The 15,846-nt window shown below is 50.2% G+C and overlaps 1 pseudogene; it reads left to right on the top strand.

Moving 5' to 3' along the window:
• The first annotated feature begins 9,790 nt into the window (after window positions 1-9,790).
• LOC124968235 (translation machinery-associated protein 7-like) lies at window positions 9,791-11,702 on the top strand (annotated as a pseudogene).
• The last annotated feature ends 4,144 nt before the right edge of the window (window positions 11,703-15,846 follow it).

Raw genomic sequence — 15,846 nt, forward strand, 5'->3', positions numbered from 1 at the left:
GTCTCTAACTTCCTACTTTTTATATCCTCTAGGCATTTATTGAGCACCTGCTGTGTGCCAGGAACTGGGAACACAGCAGTGTCAAATAGTGAGGAAAGCTGAGGAGGAACTTAGGGAAGGGACTTGGGAGTGTGCGTCTGTCTGTGAACACATGCGGAGCATGAGGGAGAAAGCGGGAGGTGGTTGACATAATGGGGTAAAGGGGTCAGGGGTTATCTGAGAAGGTAATAATTAGACAAAGATTTAAAGGACAGGAATTATAAAGAAATCCCATAAACCACCACCACCACCAACAAGAAAACCCTAAACAACCAGATTAAAACCCGAGCAAAAGCCTGGAATGACATTCCTATAAAGAAGATAACATGAACGGTCAATAAACACACACAAAACTGCCCCCTGTCAGTAGTCATTACAGCAAGGCGTGTCCGAGCTACAAGAGAGGCCGGGTGCGGTGGCGCACACCTGTAATCCCAGAGGCTCGGGAGGCTGAGGCAGGAGGATCACGAATTTAAAGCCAGCCTCAGCAACTTAGCGAGGCCCTAAGCAACTCAGTGAGACCCTGTCTCAAAATAAAATACGAAAAAGGGCTGGGGGTGCGACTCAGTGGTAGAGTGCCCCTGGGTTCAATCCCTAGTACCAACAAACAAACCAACAAACAAAAACTATTAGAGACGCCATTTCCCAACCATTAGGTTGGCAGCTATAAAAACAACAATAACAACAACAGTAGAAAAGTTCAAGAGTTGGTGAGGATGTGAAGACGCTGGAGCCCTTGTGCACTGTGGGTGGGAATGTAAAATGGAGCAGCAGCCGCAGAAGAGTATGGCAGGTCCTCGGAAGAATGAAAAATAGAGTGACCGTAAGGCATGATAATGCCACTTCTGAGTATAGCCCCCTGAATAATGGGAAACAGGGTCTCCAATAGGTATTTGTACACCGATGTTCATCCATTATGCACAATAGCCAAAAGGTGGAAACGACCTTAATGTCAATCGGTGGATGAATGGATAAACAAAATGTGGTAAATGTGCAACGAATTCAGTCTTAAAAAGGAAGAAGTGGGACACAGGTTTCTGGGGACATGTGCTTCCTCGAGGGATTGCAGGGGTGCTCCAAGTTACCTCTAGGCAAGAAGTAGCCCTGCCTCCAAGTTCACATGAATCTCAGTTCTTACTGAGATTCTTATTCCGTCAAGAATGCCTACCTGCTGGGGGGATAGCTCAGTCGGTAGAGTGCTTGCCTTGCAAGCACAAGGCCCTGGGTTCGATCCCCAGCACCCAAAAAAAAAAAAAAAAGAATGCCTACTTGCCTCCAAAGACCACCCCACCGCCGCATCTTGTAGACCCGTATTCCTGGGAGCTATCACCTCACTCACCTCGGCTTGGTAGTGGAAGGGAGCATGCTGCACGACCCCCAGTAAGCTGTGCCTTCCCCACCCCTCCAGTCTTCTTGTGTAGATGAGGAGGGGACAGGGTGGAGGTAACCAGTGGGGGCAGGACCGGGATGATTGTGTCTGATGAGCCCTGGGGCTCATGCACTTTGGTCCCACTTTTTGAGGCACAGCTCCACTTAGAATGTGTCTCTGTCCCTGCCACAGCCCTGTTGCCCTGCCGGGGCCCTCTACGTTGTCTGTACTGAGCATGTGTCATTCCTAAGCTTGGGTCACGTGGCTATGGGTGAATGAGCCAGAGTGGACAGGGCGACAACCAGAAGGTGGCGCTCAGACGCGGAGGTGAGCCTTCTGGCTTGGCATCCCTGACACGCCTGACCAGGGAGAATGTGTGTTCCTATGTGTTTCTGTGTGTTTACATGTGTCTGTCTACAAGCATGCTTGTGTGCCCATGGCTGTGAATGAGTGTGTGTTCACGCTAGGTGTGTGTGTCTGTGAGTGTGTAGGTACACTTGTGCCCATTTGTGCATATGTACATGTGTGTTTGCCACTATGTGTGTGTGAGTGAGTGTGTCTATGGGCTTGTGGGCTTGTCTGAGTGTGTACGTGCTGGGGGGCTCTGCTGAGTCAGCGCGGGTGCTGGGCGGGCGGCACTGCCAGCCAGGCTGTGGCCTCCCCACAGTTGCATAAACACTGGTCCCAGCTCCCCCCTCAAGCAGGGTGGTCCAGCCTGTGGCCCTGCTGCTGGTGAAAGTGATAGGAAGGGGTGAAAGGTTTGTTGTCCCAGCTTGGTTCCCTCCAGAACTCAAGTGCCAGGTCATATGCCCCATAAGGCAGAGGTCTGATCAGGGATCTCTGCCTCACTTTGCTCATCTGGTCTGAACCTAATCTGAGTTCTCTCTTTGGTGGCGGGAATAGCTGCCTGCCTCTCCAATCCTAGTTCTGTTGAACCAGAGGGTCAGACTGAGAGCAGAATTAAGCCTCAGAACCCCAGCTGGGGCTAGACACTCCCTCTGAAACTGCAGAACCTAACTTAGAAGGTGCAGCGACATCGTGGGGAAAAGATATTCCAATAAATCCTCTGAATGGTTTTTAGGGCAGAGGTTTAGGGTCTGGAACTTGAACTCAAAAGACAAAAAATTGTGGGAGTTGAGCCTGTGACAGGTCCAGAACAAATCATTCCTCTGCTGCTCTGATGTCCCATATGGCCACCCATGGCTCTTGGCAGCCTTCCACATCCTGTGTCCTTTCTTCCAGACACCATCCCCAGGGACTCTGGGGTTACCAAGGGGACATGAATTAAATCGTATGGAGCGGGGTGGTATAGGAAAGTCAGAAATTCAGGCTGAAACCGAATAAAATCTGGTGGGGTCTTGAAGAAGTTGGACATTGGGTAAAGACATTTGATCAGGTTGCAAGAAAGAAAGAAATCGGACTGCAGATTTCAGAAATTGAACTGTGAGACTCAAAGCACTTAGCAGCAGAGGGGCTGACGGAAAGCCGAAGGTCTTAAATGAGATCAGGTTGTGGAGGAAAAGGGTCCAGACATAGGAATGTATGAAATTGGGGAGCAGGGAGGAGGGGAAAAGGAATTTGATACCCAGCCCCTTGTGCTGTGGACATAAGGGGGTGCTTGGGGTGCAGCTGTTGTGCTGTGCTGTTGATCCTGAGGCCTTGGGTGGTGGCAGGGGTTGTGGGGGAGGGGTAAGGGTGAGCCTGCCTGGGACCAGAGTCACACCCCCCCAGGAATGCTGACCCAGTCACCTCAGAGAGTAGCAAGAGAACCAGGCCTTGAACCCATGACCCGTCACAGAAGTGGCTCCCTGGGGTTCTCCTAAGTCCCTTCCAAACAGCCCCAGTCCCGCCCTCACCCAAGTTTGGGGGTTATTTGTTCTCCGCCCTCCCAAAGCCACACAATCCTGGTTTGCCCAAATGCTGACAGAGCACAACTGGAATGCGGAGCGTGTGTGAGTGTGTGCGCACAGGGCTCCCCAGGCCCGACCGCCCAGCAGGTCCTCCAGGCTCAGCATCCAGGGCCCAGGGCCTCCCTCTTGGACAGAAAAGGGCCTGGAATGTCATAAAGGCCCCCCTGCCTGCCCCCTCCTCCCCAGCCTGGCTGGGGAAGCCTGAGGTTCCACCTTTTCGTTCAATCTCTCTCCTTCTCTGGTCTATGGGTTCAGGCACTTCACATACCCGCCGAGACCTCTGGGAGAATGTGCAGGTTGGACCCTTTCTGGAGGGCTGGCGGGGCTGGGGTAGGGCAGCTGGAAGACTGGAATTCAGAGATGGCAGAGACAGTGCCTCCTGGGAAAGCTCAGGTCTGGCCAACTTCCTGATCTTTATACTCTGGCCCAGCTGAACACAAGTGTCCATTTTTTTCTCACAACTCCTGTGCCCTGGGTCTGGAAGCCTGTCTCTTCTCCCCTCAGCTCCTCTGCCATATCACCCTAGTCCTCATCTCTTTCCCTCTGTCCCATGAAAGGCTTAGAAGCCATGTCAAGGTGCTCTAGAATGACATCCCCACTCCTGTCCTGAACCAGCTGGAAGCAGTTGTGAGCACCTTGTCTGGAGGGAGGGGTGTGCAGGCAGAGGGTCCACTCCCATCCAGGAAGTCTACAGAAGGGGTTCTTGCCCTGGAAGCACTGTGTCCCATGCTTCAGGGTCCAACCTATTGCGATACCTGAGAAAGGTTTCACGAGAGAAAGAAGTCCTAGGTTGTGTGTATTCCAGAACGCTCCGTTTTATGTATTGTCAAGGCCTGTTTTTCTCAAAGATTATACCCTGCCTACATTTTTTTTTGCCTCAAGAATATCCTTTTGTTTACAAAACAATGGTGATGGTAGCCGATAGCTATTGCTTTCCATGTCTTTACTTGGCAAAACAAGACCTTACAAATCAGTTTTGAGGAAATTTGGATAGAGATCTTCAACTGGGGCAGATCTGTTCTAGGGCCAAATTTCCTTTGAATCGATCCACCCACTATTCACCCACCTGTCCATCCATCCATCCATTCATCCACCCATCCATCATGTAGCCATCAGGGACTGACCATGCCCTACCAGAGGCCTAGCCTTGCCAGTTGGAGGCAGGGAATTGGCAGGGCAATGCAAGTGAGCTCCTGCAGGTGCAGGTGTGGTGGGGGATGGGCACACAGGAAAAGATGCCTCAACTTCCTTCAGTAGAGTATTTGGGACCCTGAGATTCTGAGTGTCCCTGAACTGATGGATGCATGCCTGTTCCCACCTCTAGGACCTACAGCTGGAGGTGGGGAAGACAGCAGCAGCGACAGGGGGCAGGTTGGTGGTTGCTGTGACAGGAAGACAACTTGCAGTGATTTCTAGCCCAGGGAGGGGAGGATGGTGCTCAGGGTTGCTGGGTTTTCCTCTGCATGGCCTGACTGAGCAGAGGGGCTGGGAGCCTGTCTGTCACCCAAGAGGGTGACATAGCCAGTTGCCACAGTTCTAGGCTGGAACTGCTCTATTCCTGGGGGGAGGGTCTGCTGTGAGGGTCCGTGGTGGTTGCTCCCTCTTTGGATCTCAGGCTCTGTAGAGGATGGTTAGGGAGTTCCTAGGGATCCTTCTGGAGAGTAGAGGTATGGACAGGCCCTGGGTCCCCACAGTGGCTGTGGACTCCAAGAACCATCCGGGGCCACATCACAGCATCACCCTTACTTTCCTGGGCACATGGTAATGCTGTCATCAAGCCCCATGCCTAGGTAGAGATGACTGACTGTAGGGTGCTAGGCCAAGATGGTCTCAGAGTGTAGTGTTGAGATTGACCACAGACTTAGCATCCCCAGTCTGCCTGCCCCTCCTGGGCTCCTGCCTTCATTGCCCCTTGGGTCAGAGTCCCTCTCTTAGCCTTCCCTGAAGGCTGAGTCTACCTTCAAATCTCTAAAGATAGCCCAGGTCAGACCCACTAAATTTGTCAGGACATGATGGTCACACATTTACTGCATCCCCAGCCCTTTGCCAGGTGCCAGGACACTGTATTGAGCCAGTGAGAGAAATACCTTGGCTGAACTCCCAGATCTTCTGTGTGCCTTGGTCTGTGTTTCCAGAGTGATTAGCTGCCCCTGAGTGAGTGAGGAGGAACCCTCAAGTCTGGCCAGGAAGGGTCTCAGACACCTGTAGCAGCCTCTTTTCCAGGGCCAGCTTGACCAAATTACTGCTTGCTTAAATGCCCCTGGTAACAGGGATCTCATCCCTTGTTGAGGCAGGTGTGTATAGACAATTCTCTGGCGTAGATGAGACATGCCATTCAGGTCCTCCCCAGTTCTCTGCAACTGAGTCCCCAGAACTGTGTGTCATCCACCTGGCTTCTTGCTGGTCCACTAGCTATCTCCAGCCCTGCCATTTCCAGGGTGAGCCCTTGCTTCAGGATGGACCTTACCCTTTGAGACCAATGACTCATTGGGGGCTCAGGGTGCTAGGGCCTAGAGCAGTGCACAGACCCTGAGAATTGCCCTAGTACCCACTCCAGGAGAATGAAGCAAGGGCTGGCTGTGGATCGTAGAGGGGCCCCTGAGTTCCCTGGTGAGGAAAGTGGACCAGAAGGGGTAGAACAGAGGCAAGGGAGGCAATGTGAAGGGAGGGTGACTGAGGGCACACCAGGATGGGGATAAATTCAGGTGCAGACTGTGGGCAGAGGTCCCTGTGGGTTATGACGCCCATCTCTGGGCCTCAGTTTCCCTGCTGTGCTGGACGGGAGGTGTTGGAGATTCTGGTGTTGTGGGCCTTGGAGAGGCCCCTTCTGGACTCTGGGCTTCGGGCTGGGGGCGGTCGGGGGAGGCAACAGCTGCTTTGAAATGTGGAGAATAATAAAGCAAGGAATGTCTGAGCTCAGGGGAAAAAATAACCCCCGCCCGCTGGGCCTCCCACCCGGCTGGCGTAATGAATTAAGTACAGGGAGGCACGTTTCATGTGGGGGTGTGGGTTGGGGGAAGCAAGGAGGCTCCTAATGAGAAACAGGGTCCTGGGTGGAACTGCTGGGAGCTGGGGGTTCTGGGTCATCTGAACCAGGCCCAGGGTCTGCCCTCGCTCCCCAAAGGCCCCCTCTCAGTTCTTCCTCAGTCTGCACTGGTGAAGGAGTCCATGCTGTCCCAAACCTGTGCTGACACCTGACCCTCGTGCTGACCTTGGCCCCAAGAGGCCAGAAGGAGGAGAAGGGTGACCAACTGTGAGGGACCATCTTATCCTCACTTTCCCTAAGTTCTTAATGAGCATGACGGATGCGCCTCAGCACAGGATAATGGGGCCAATGCTGCCCCCTGCTGGAGGAAGGGAGCCTGCAACCATGCCCAACAGATTCTGGTGGGGGGAGGCCTGAAGCCTGGAGCATTCCCCTTCCTTTGGTCAGTTCCTCACAAACCCCTCTTTCCCTGTGGAATCACCCTCCCTTCCACCCTTATGTCCCTGGTCTCACCTCAGCACCCTGCCCTCCCTGGGGCTTGGTCACCAGTGGATCTCAGGTCCGGCTCTACTCTTCCGGTCCACCAGTCCCTGACTTTTCCATGGTTTTATGGGACACCTCCCCTCTCCTCCAAGGAAACAATTTCCCCAGCGAGCCCCCTGGGTTCAGTTTTCCCTTCTCTGCCTACTGGGCCCCATTCACCTACCCCTAGGAAAGCTTCCTAAAAGAATCAGCCTCTCCAGAACAACTGGGGGACAGTGAATGAGTGGGTGATTGAGCTGTCAGCAAAAGAGCAAATTCTCAGGAAGTGAACTGGAAAGGACAGAGGCAGGTGGGCCTGTTCCTGGCCCCCCCACCCCCACCCCAGGATTCTCACCTCAAAGCCTCTCTCGGCTCAGGGCAAGCTTCCCATTTTATTTTTAAGAAGTCTGGCCCAGGACTTGGAGCTGTTTGAAATATTCTACCCCCGCATCATCCCTTCTCTCCCCACCCACTTTAATTAAAACCATTGTTTTTCAAGCACATGTTAATTAAAAAGCAAACATGTTTTGCTAAGTAATTTGGAAGCTCTGGTTATACAAACCATAGCCATTCCAGTTTTTTAAAAAATAATCCCTCACCCAGCTTGCCCAGTATCTTGGGGACTGAGGACCCTTGTGGCTACTGTGAATAGACACCCCTTTACAGTTTATATACTCTGTGATGGCCTGGTCAAGGCAGGGTGTCCTCTAATTCAACAAGCGGAGGACCAGAACTTGCAAGAGGACCAGAGTTCCTAGCAAGATCAGCACCACTAACCCTCTGCTATAGTGTGCCTTGGGCCCCAGGGACAGGTGAAAAATGGCGGTGGACTCATGTGTTCCATCCTGAGCAAGGTCATTGTCTCAGACCCATGAACTGACTATGGAGGTGGAGAGCTCAAGACTTTGAGCTTAGTCAGAAAGACTGGTGGGTGCTGGATGTCCAGGGCTGCCTCCCCAGGGTCACTAGTACAGTTGGGCCACATCTACCAAAGTTGGCCGAAGGTGAGGACTGGCCTATTGGCCATGTGGGCAGGATACTCAGAGACACTGCCCAGCTCCTCACACTGTCCATATCCCCACCCTGGCTCCTGGCTGTGGGGGTCCTGGGATCTTTTAGGCTCTTCATACTCCAGGCAGCACCCTTAGGACCTAGTGCAAGGAGCTGGGTTCTAAGATGTGGGGGTTAGTGACATCTAGCTCCTGTCCTTCCCTGGCCTGGCAAGGGTAGGGACATCTTCTCAAGAAGACTTTCCAAGCTTTGACACCATCTTGCAATCTTTCTGTCAACTGAAATGACTAGAATGGAAAAGCTTGTGGGTGTGCCTGCAGGTATGAATTTGTATCCAGGTATGTCTCCACACCTCACTCTTGTGGTCTGTGCAGCACTGTAAACCATGACCTCACTGTGATCCATGGAGGAGAGAGTCCTGGAGTTAGGGGTGCAGGGTCAGGTGGGGCAGGAACCAGGAAGAGTATATGTGTGTCAGCACAGGTGGGTCCTAGGTATTGCCGGACACCTGGGCTGAATCAAAGCTTCTGTATCCAGGCAGGGGCACAGGCTCAGAGCGCAGGGCCTAAGCACAGCCTTGTGCACCTGGCCAGCCCCTTCCCTGCCCTGCGTCGCCCTCTCTGTAAAATGAGAATGTGCTGGAGGAGGTGTGCGTGCAGTTTAGCACACGCACGGTGCCTTCCACCTGGGACACACGCACCTTTGTAAGCCACAACCCACGTGACACCAGTGACATGCTGGCGGTTGGTTCAAATGGCTCAGTTGGGCTGGGCCGAGCCAGCGACACACACCTCCGCCCTCCGACTCATGCAATGAGGCAGGGCAGCTGCTGTGCCCTCGGCCAGCGCTTCTGGGTTCTGTCGCCTTCGCCGCCGCTTGGAAACCGCAGTGGGGCAGGCGGGTGGGCTCCGCGTAGCCCCGGGCCGCGCCCTAACTGGCTCCAGATGCCGGCGGGCCGGCGCTCGCGCCCTGGGGCTGCGCGGGTCTCGGGTTGGGGCGGGCCCGTGGGACTGTCCACCCTGGGGAGGGGCGCCCAACGGTGTCGCGGGTGTGCGCTTAGGCCCACCCGCTGCCCGAGCTGTCCTGGCGGGGGCAGCTGTGGATGTCGCGGTCACCACGCCTCCGGGTCGCTGCCTCCTGTGCGAGTAACGTCCCTCCTCGGGAGCCCTTCTCGCAGGTCGCGGACGACCGGCCGGGCTCGAAGGCCCCAGCTTCTGCCATGGGCTGCGGCCCTGCCCGCCCTTGACTCTCTTGGAACAAACAGCCCAGCTTCACTGGGCAAGCAGCGGGGCCTGACCGCAGCCTGTTTTCAATAAAGAGCTGGTATTTTCCCGAAATCGCCGGCCGTGCTGACCTCATGGGGACGCGGCCGGCCACGCCAGGGGGCGGGAGGCTCCGTGCGAGCCCCTGGCGCCCGGCCTGCCAGAGCCGATGGCTGGGAGGAGGGCTCGGGTTTCCAGTTCCAACTCAGCGGCGGACTAGTCCCAAACTGGGTCCCTCTGCCTGCTGCGCGTACCCTGCGCCGGGAGCCCCCGCTCCTCGCCCAGCCTTCTGGATTCAAGTCCGGCCCCGGCCTCCTGTGGTCCTGGCAGGCCGCTTCTCTCTCTCATGCCCTGCACTGTGGGATGGGGCGGTTGTGCAGATCAGGGAGGGACCGGTGTGAGCAAAGTACACGGACCCCAGAAACCTTTCCAGGAAGCAGCAGAAGAGGGCTCCCGGGAGCCGAGGAGCCAGAGATCAGCCCCGGGCTTCAGGGACAGGGCGGGGAGGGAGAGGTAGGGGATAGGGACTTGTCCACTGTTGGGGGCAGGGAGCAAGAACCGGGTGTCCCAGGAGAATAACAGTGCTCAGCGAGGGATCCGCGTGGGGACTGCGGGCACCCAGAGGCTGGGGAGTGTGAGGGACGCGGTCTAGAGTCCTTAGTACAAGCGACGGAGTGGGGTTGGGGACAGAATGGAGCAGAGTCGACACAGGCAGTCAGATCCGAGGTATCTTGGCTGTCAAGGGAGAGACTCTGCTGAGGTTCTGCGGGGAGTGAGAGACCGTGAGAATTGATTCAGAAGTAGGGACAAAGCCGAGACGGCCCGAGGGGAGCGCAGGGTTCAGTGTGAAGGGTGGAGACCAGGAGCCAGGAGTCGAAGGTAATGGAGGCAACAGGCAGGGAGGCCAGTGGTTGAAAGATTATGCACTCTGGGGTGCCTCTTCCTTCCAGATGCCTGGGGTCACTCCCGACAGTAAAAACCACAATTATGGTGATTAACAGGTGTGGGCCAGGCAATGGTCTAAGCACTTATAGGCATTAAACCCGTGTCTCCACAACAATTCCGTTCATTCATTCATTCACTCCTCCACTCATTCATTTAACCAACAGATATTTGTTGAGTGCCTTCTATGTGTCAGACATGTTCCAGGTGCTGGGAATACAGCAAAGAGCAAAGCAGACAAAATAATGAATTCTATTCTCTTCCCTAAAAGAATTCCATTCTCTCTTTGTAGACTTGCATTTAAATAACAATAGAAACAGCAATAACAACAAAAACTGAGTTCTTAGTATATTTTGAATCTCATCAGTAAAAGTTTTGTGGAAATTTGTCTTCTCTCTTGTTATGTAAGTACCTCCGTAAACAGTTGTGAGTCTCTTGACTCACAAAGCCTATTTACTACCTGACCTTTTACAGACAAAGTTTGCGGATTCTGGTACAGACCCAGAAGGTGAGGAAATTAGTGCAGGGATATCTGTGTCTAAAGAGAACAGCCAGTGTTAAGGCCTGGAGGCAGGAACTGGTGAGGACCATCAAGGAGGCCAGTGTGGCTGAAGTCCTGCGAGCAAGGAGAGTAGTCAGGGTCAGAGAAGCCCCGCTAGATGGCCCAAGGTCTCATCACGTTGGTTGCTGGGTGTTCATTTCTTTTTATTTTCTAATTTGTTATTGCTTTCAAGTATTAAGTTTGATTTTGTACACTGATCTTTTCCCCAGGCTTCTTAGTTTATTAATTTTTAATTTTGGGGTGGTTCACTTGCATTTGATTTAGAAGGAGGTTGTACCTTCTGTAAGTGATGTGTTTTGTGTCTTCCTGCTCATATATAACTCAGCTTCTGGAAAACTGGAAATCCATGTGTAACAAAATGAAATTAAACCTCTATCTCTCACCCTGCACAAAAATCAACTCAAAGTGGATCAAAGACTTAGGCACTAGAACAGAGACCCTTCACCTAAAGAAGAAAAAGTAGGCCCAAATTTCCATCATGTCAGTTTAGCACCTGATTTCCTCAACAAGACTCCCAAGGCGAAAGAAATAAAATCAAGAATCAATAAATGGGATGGATTCAAACTAAAAAACTTCTCAGCAAAGGAAACAATAATGGGAAGAGAGAGCCTATAGAATGGGAGAAAATCTTTACCACATGCGCCTTGGATAGAGCTCTAATCTCCAGGATACATAAAGAACTAAAAATACTTAACACCCCCAAAACAATGAGCCCATCAATGAGTGGGTTAAGAAACTGAACACACACTTCACAGAAGAACAAATACAACTGATCAACAAACAAGAAAAAATGTTCATCTCTTGCAATTAGAGAAATGCAAATCAAAACTAAGATTTCATCTCACACCAGTCAGAATGGCGCTTATCAAGAACACTGTAGAGCAAAGTCTGGGGTAGGGGCGATAGGCACCACGTCTGGCCATGAAGGTGGCAAGAAGCCCCTGCAACAGCCTAAGAAGCAGGCCAAGGAGATGGATGAGGAAGATAAGGCTTTCAAACAGAGCAAAAAGAGGAGCAGAAGAAACTTGAGCTAAAAGCAAAGGCCGTGGGGAAGGGTCCCCTGGTCACAGGTGGAATTAAGAAATCTGGCAAAACTTAAGCTGTTTCTTGTGCCTGAAATGACGGTGACCGTTGATTCCATTCCTGTTTAAACATCAGGACCCCTGCTGTGACATCTTTTGCCACCAATAGGTAGAATGAAGTGTTGTGTTGAAGTCTGTTGTAAATTTAAGAATCAACTTTTGTTAAAAAAAAAAATAAATACAAGCAATAAGTGTTGGCGAGGATGCGGGGAAAAAGGTTCACTCATACACTGTGGGTGGGACTGCAGATTGGTGCAACCTCCGTGGAAAGCAGTATGGAGATTCCTCAGAAAACTTGGGATGGAACCACCATGTGACCCAGTTATCCCACTCCTCAGTTTATACCCAAAGGACTTAAAATCAGCATACTACAATGACACAGCCACATCAATGTTTATAGAAACTCAATTCACAATAGGTAAACTATGGAGCCAACTAGATGCCCTTCAATAGATGAATGGATAAAAAAAATGTGGTACATATACACAATGGAATATTACTCAGCCTTATAGAAGAATGACATTTGCAGGTAGATGGATGGAACTAGAGAATATCATGCTAAGTGAAATAAGTCAATCCCCCAAAACCGAAGGCCAAATGTTTTCTCTGATAAGCAGATGTTTAATCCATAGAGGGGAGTGGGTAGGGAAGAATGAAGGATTTTGGATTATGCAGAGGGAAGTAAAGGGAGGGTTGGGTGGCAGGGATGGGAAGAATGGTAGAATGAGATATTATTACCCTATATACATGTATGAAAAAAATTTTTTAATTAAAACAAACAAGAATAACTCAGCTTCTTCCTTTCTTTCCCTCTGTTTACTCCCCCTCCTTGCCTCCCTACTCTCTCTTCCTAGGCTTCCTCCCCCCTCCCTCGCTCCCTCCCCACTCCTCCTTTCTCCTGCTCTCCTTCTCTTACCTCTTGTCCCTCCCCTTCTTTTTTCCCCTCCCTCTTTCCTAACTGCCCCTCCCAACTCCTTTCCCTTTCTGATTCTCTTCCTTTCCCTCTCTTCACTCCTTTTTCCTTCTTTTCTTTAATAAATAGTTTGTTTTCAAAAGAGTCTAAGGAGAGATATCTCCACGGTGTTATCTTTGCAGGCTTCCCTGGGGTCTGGGGCAGAGCTTAGGCCCCTGACTAAGCCTTGATGTGGGCGTGGGGACAAAGAGGGCCATATGCAGGCTCTAACAGGGGGAAATGGAGTGGATGCCCGTGTCCATCAGAAGCTCTTCTGTTACAAGGAAGAGAATGCTGTTGTCAGGTGGCTCTGAGAGTAAAGGAGACTGGTGGATGATTGTCCCGGGATGTCCAGGGGGCAGGCAGGTAACCCTGGATGGCTATTGCACTCCTCTGTGCTGTACCCTCCTGGGGATCAGTGTGGTCAGTCTGGCCCCTGTGAGCTTGCAGAGAAATCTGCACCACCCCAGTGAGCCCACCTATTTCCATTTGCTCTCAGAAGAATGGGGGATGGGATATTTCTGCTAGAAGCTTCTCTAGAAGAATGAGGAAGTCTCTTCTGAGGTCCAGGTAAATCTTTCCTGAATCTCCTAGCTGACACTGAGTCACCTGCTATTCCTGACCCAACGGTTATGGCCTAGGATGTGATAATGGTGAGTATCTCTACAGTTAGGCAATGGGGTGGCATCTGTGATACCCTGTGGGCACCTAATGGAGGCAAGTATTTGCCAAAGGAGGAATCTCTGCTTGGGCAGCAACCACCTAAGACACCTGCCAATCACTGGGTATAGATGCATACCTCTGAGCATAGCAGGAACTTGGCTCCTATCTAAATGGTATCACACTTTGCACATTGTTTGATACCTTGCATTTTTTACTTAATTGTGTGCCTTCCAAATCATTCCATTTCAAGCCCGGTTGCTCTACTGTATTCTTTTAATTGCTTCAGCATTTTCTTTTTTTAGTATGACAGTGTTCATTAGTCTTCTACTGTGTCAGTAAAAAATTACTGCTTAGTGGCTTAAAACAACGCAGTTATTCTCTTACAGCTCTTTTGGTCACAAGTCCAAAAAGATTCTTAGAGGGCTAAAATCAAGGTGTTGGCATGCTTGGCAGTCCAAAGGAGAATGCTTCTTGGCTTTTTGCAGTTTCTAGAGTCACCTGCATTCCTCAGCTCATGGTTCCATTTCTTCCACCTTCAAAGCCAGCAGCATTGCATCTCTCTGATCCTTCTTCTCTAGCCACATCTCCTTCTGCCCAGTCAGGAAAGAGTCTCCATTTTGTAGGGCTCGAGTGGTTAGATAATCTAGTATGCTATCCCCATCGTAATATCCTTAATCGCACCCACAAAGTTTGTTTTACAATGTAAGATAATATACTCACAGGTTTTAGGGATATGAACACGGGTGTCCGGAATCTGTTTGAATCCTTGTTTTCAATTCTAATGAGCACATGCCTTGAAGTGGGACTCCTGGGTCACATGGAAAATCTAGGTTAACTTCTTGAGCAGCCATCACGCTTGTCCACAGTTGCTGTCCCATTTTACATCCCTACCAGACTATTATGAACAATTATATGCCCCCAAATGGAATGATCTGGAAGAAACAGATAAATTCCTGGACATATACAACCTACCAAGATTGATTTTCTATTTTTTTTCTAAGATTCAATTTTGGTAGAGTATATGTTTCTAGGAATTTTTCCATCCCATCCAGGTTATCCATTTCATTGATGTATAATTGTCCATTATGTTTTCTGTCAATCCTTTGTATTTTTCTAAAGTTGGTAGTAGTGATTCCATGTTCATCATGGAAAACAGTTTTACTGGGTAGAACACTAAGAATTGACAGTTTTTTCTTTCAGCATTTTGAATAAGTTGTCCCACTGCCTTCTGGCCACCATTTCCCCCCTGCCAGTACTGGGGATTGAATCCAGGGTCTCACACATGCTAGGCAAGTGCTCTATCACTGAGCTACACCCCCAGATTGATGACCTTCTTTCCTTCCTTTAGATGGAGTTTTGCTAAATTTCTGAGACAAACCTTGAATTTGCAATCCTCCTGCCTCAGCCTCCAGAGTAGCTGGGATTACAGGCAAGAGCCACTGTGCCTGGCATCCATTTGATTTTTTAAGAAGTTTTTAATTTGGATCTTTTTAAAATCTATTTTTTATGTATTCTTTGATGCGGTTCTTGTTATCATACCTCCTATTAATCATCTAAATATACTTTTATTTAATTCTTTTAACACACTTTTTTTTTTGTACCAAGGATTGAATTCAGGGATGCTTAACCATTGAGCCAAATCCCCAGCCCTTTTTTATATTTTATTTAGAGACAGAGTCTCCCTGAGTTGCTTAGGGCCTTGCTAAGTGGCTGAGGCTGGCTTTGAACTTTGAATCCTCCTGCCTCAGCCTCCCAAGCTGCAAGTGTGGGCCACCACACCCGGCTCTTTTAATGTACTTAAAAGAGCTGTTTTGAAGTCTTTATATACTATGTCCAACATATTGAGCCCCTCAAAGACAGATTCTTTACCAGCAATTTTTCCCTTGTGAATCGGTCAAACTTGCCTTTTTTTTTTTTTTAACCTGTCCTATATATATATTTAATAGAAAGGAAGGCATCAGGGTTGGGGATATAGCTCAGCTGGTAGAGTGCTTACCTATTAAGCATAAGGCCCTGGGTTCAATCCCAGCACTAGGAAAAAAAAGAAGAAGAAGAAGAAAGCATCTTAGGTAATATATTGTAGCCAATTCAGACACTGATTTCTGCCCTTCTCCCTGATGACTTGTGTTGTTTTCTTTGTTCGGTCATTTGCTCGGGTGAGATATTTCTGTGATATCTATTTTCCTGTCAGTTTTCAGCTTCTAATATTCCTGCTCAGACCCACCCCCTCCCCTTGCTTATTTTCTATGTTTTAGCCTGGCATTCTAGGGTTAATTCATAGGTGAGCATACACCACTCATTGGTGGATGCTTGTCCCTTGTCAGTTTTATTTCACTATTGACATGTGCAGCATGAATTCTGCTTTTACAGCTTAGGGAATTCACTATTTTCCCACAGGTTCAGTCAATTTGCTCCTGAGAAGACATGGCCTTGTGCTTGTGCACAGCCTTTCAGTCCATTAGGGATGAGTGTGATTTTATTTTTAATCCTGGCTTACTAGGAGTCACCTCTGGGTCAGAGCAACTTTTTTGGTGAGAGGTTGTACT

This window comes from Sciurus carolinensis, chromosome 17, assembly GCF_902686445.1.
Source record: "Sciurus carolinensis chromosome 17, mSciCar1.2, whole genome shotgun sequence".
Classification (NCBI taxonomy): Eukaryota; Metazoa; Chordata; class Mammalia; order Rodentia; family Sciuridae; genus Sciurus; species Sciurus carolinensis.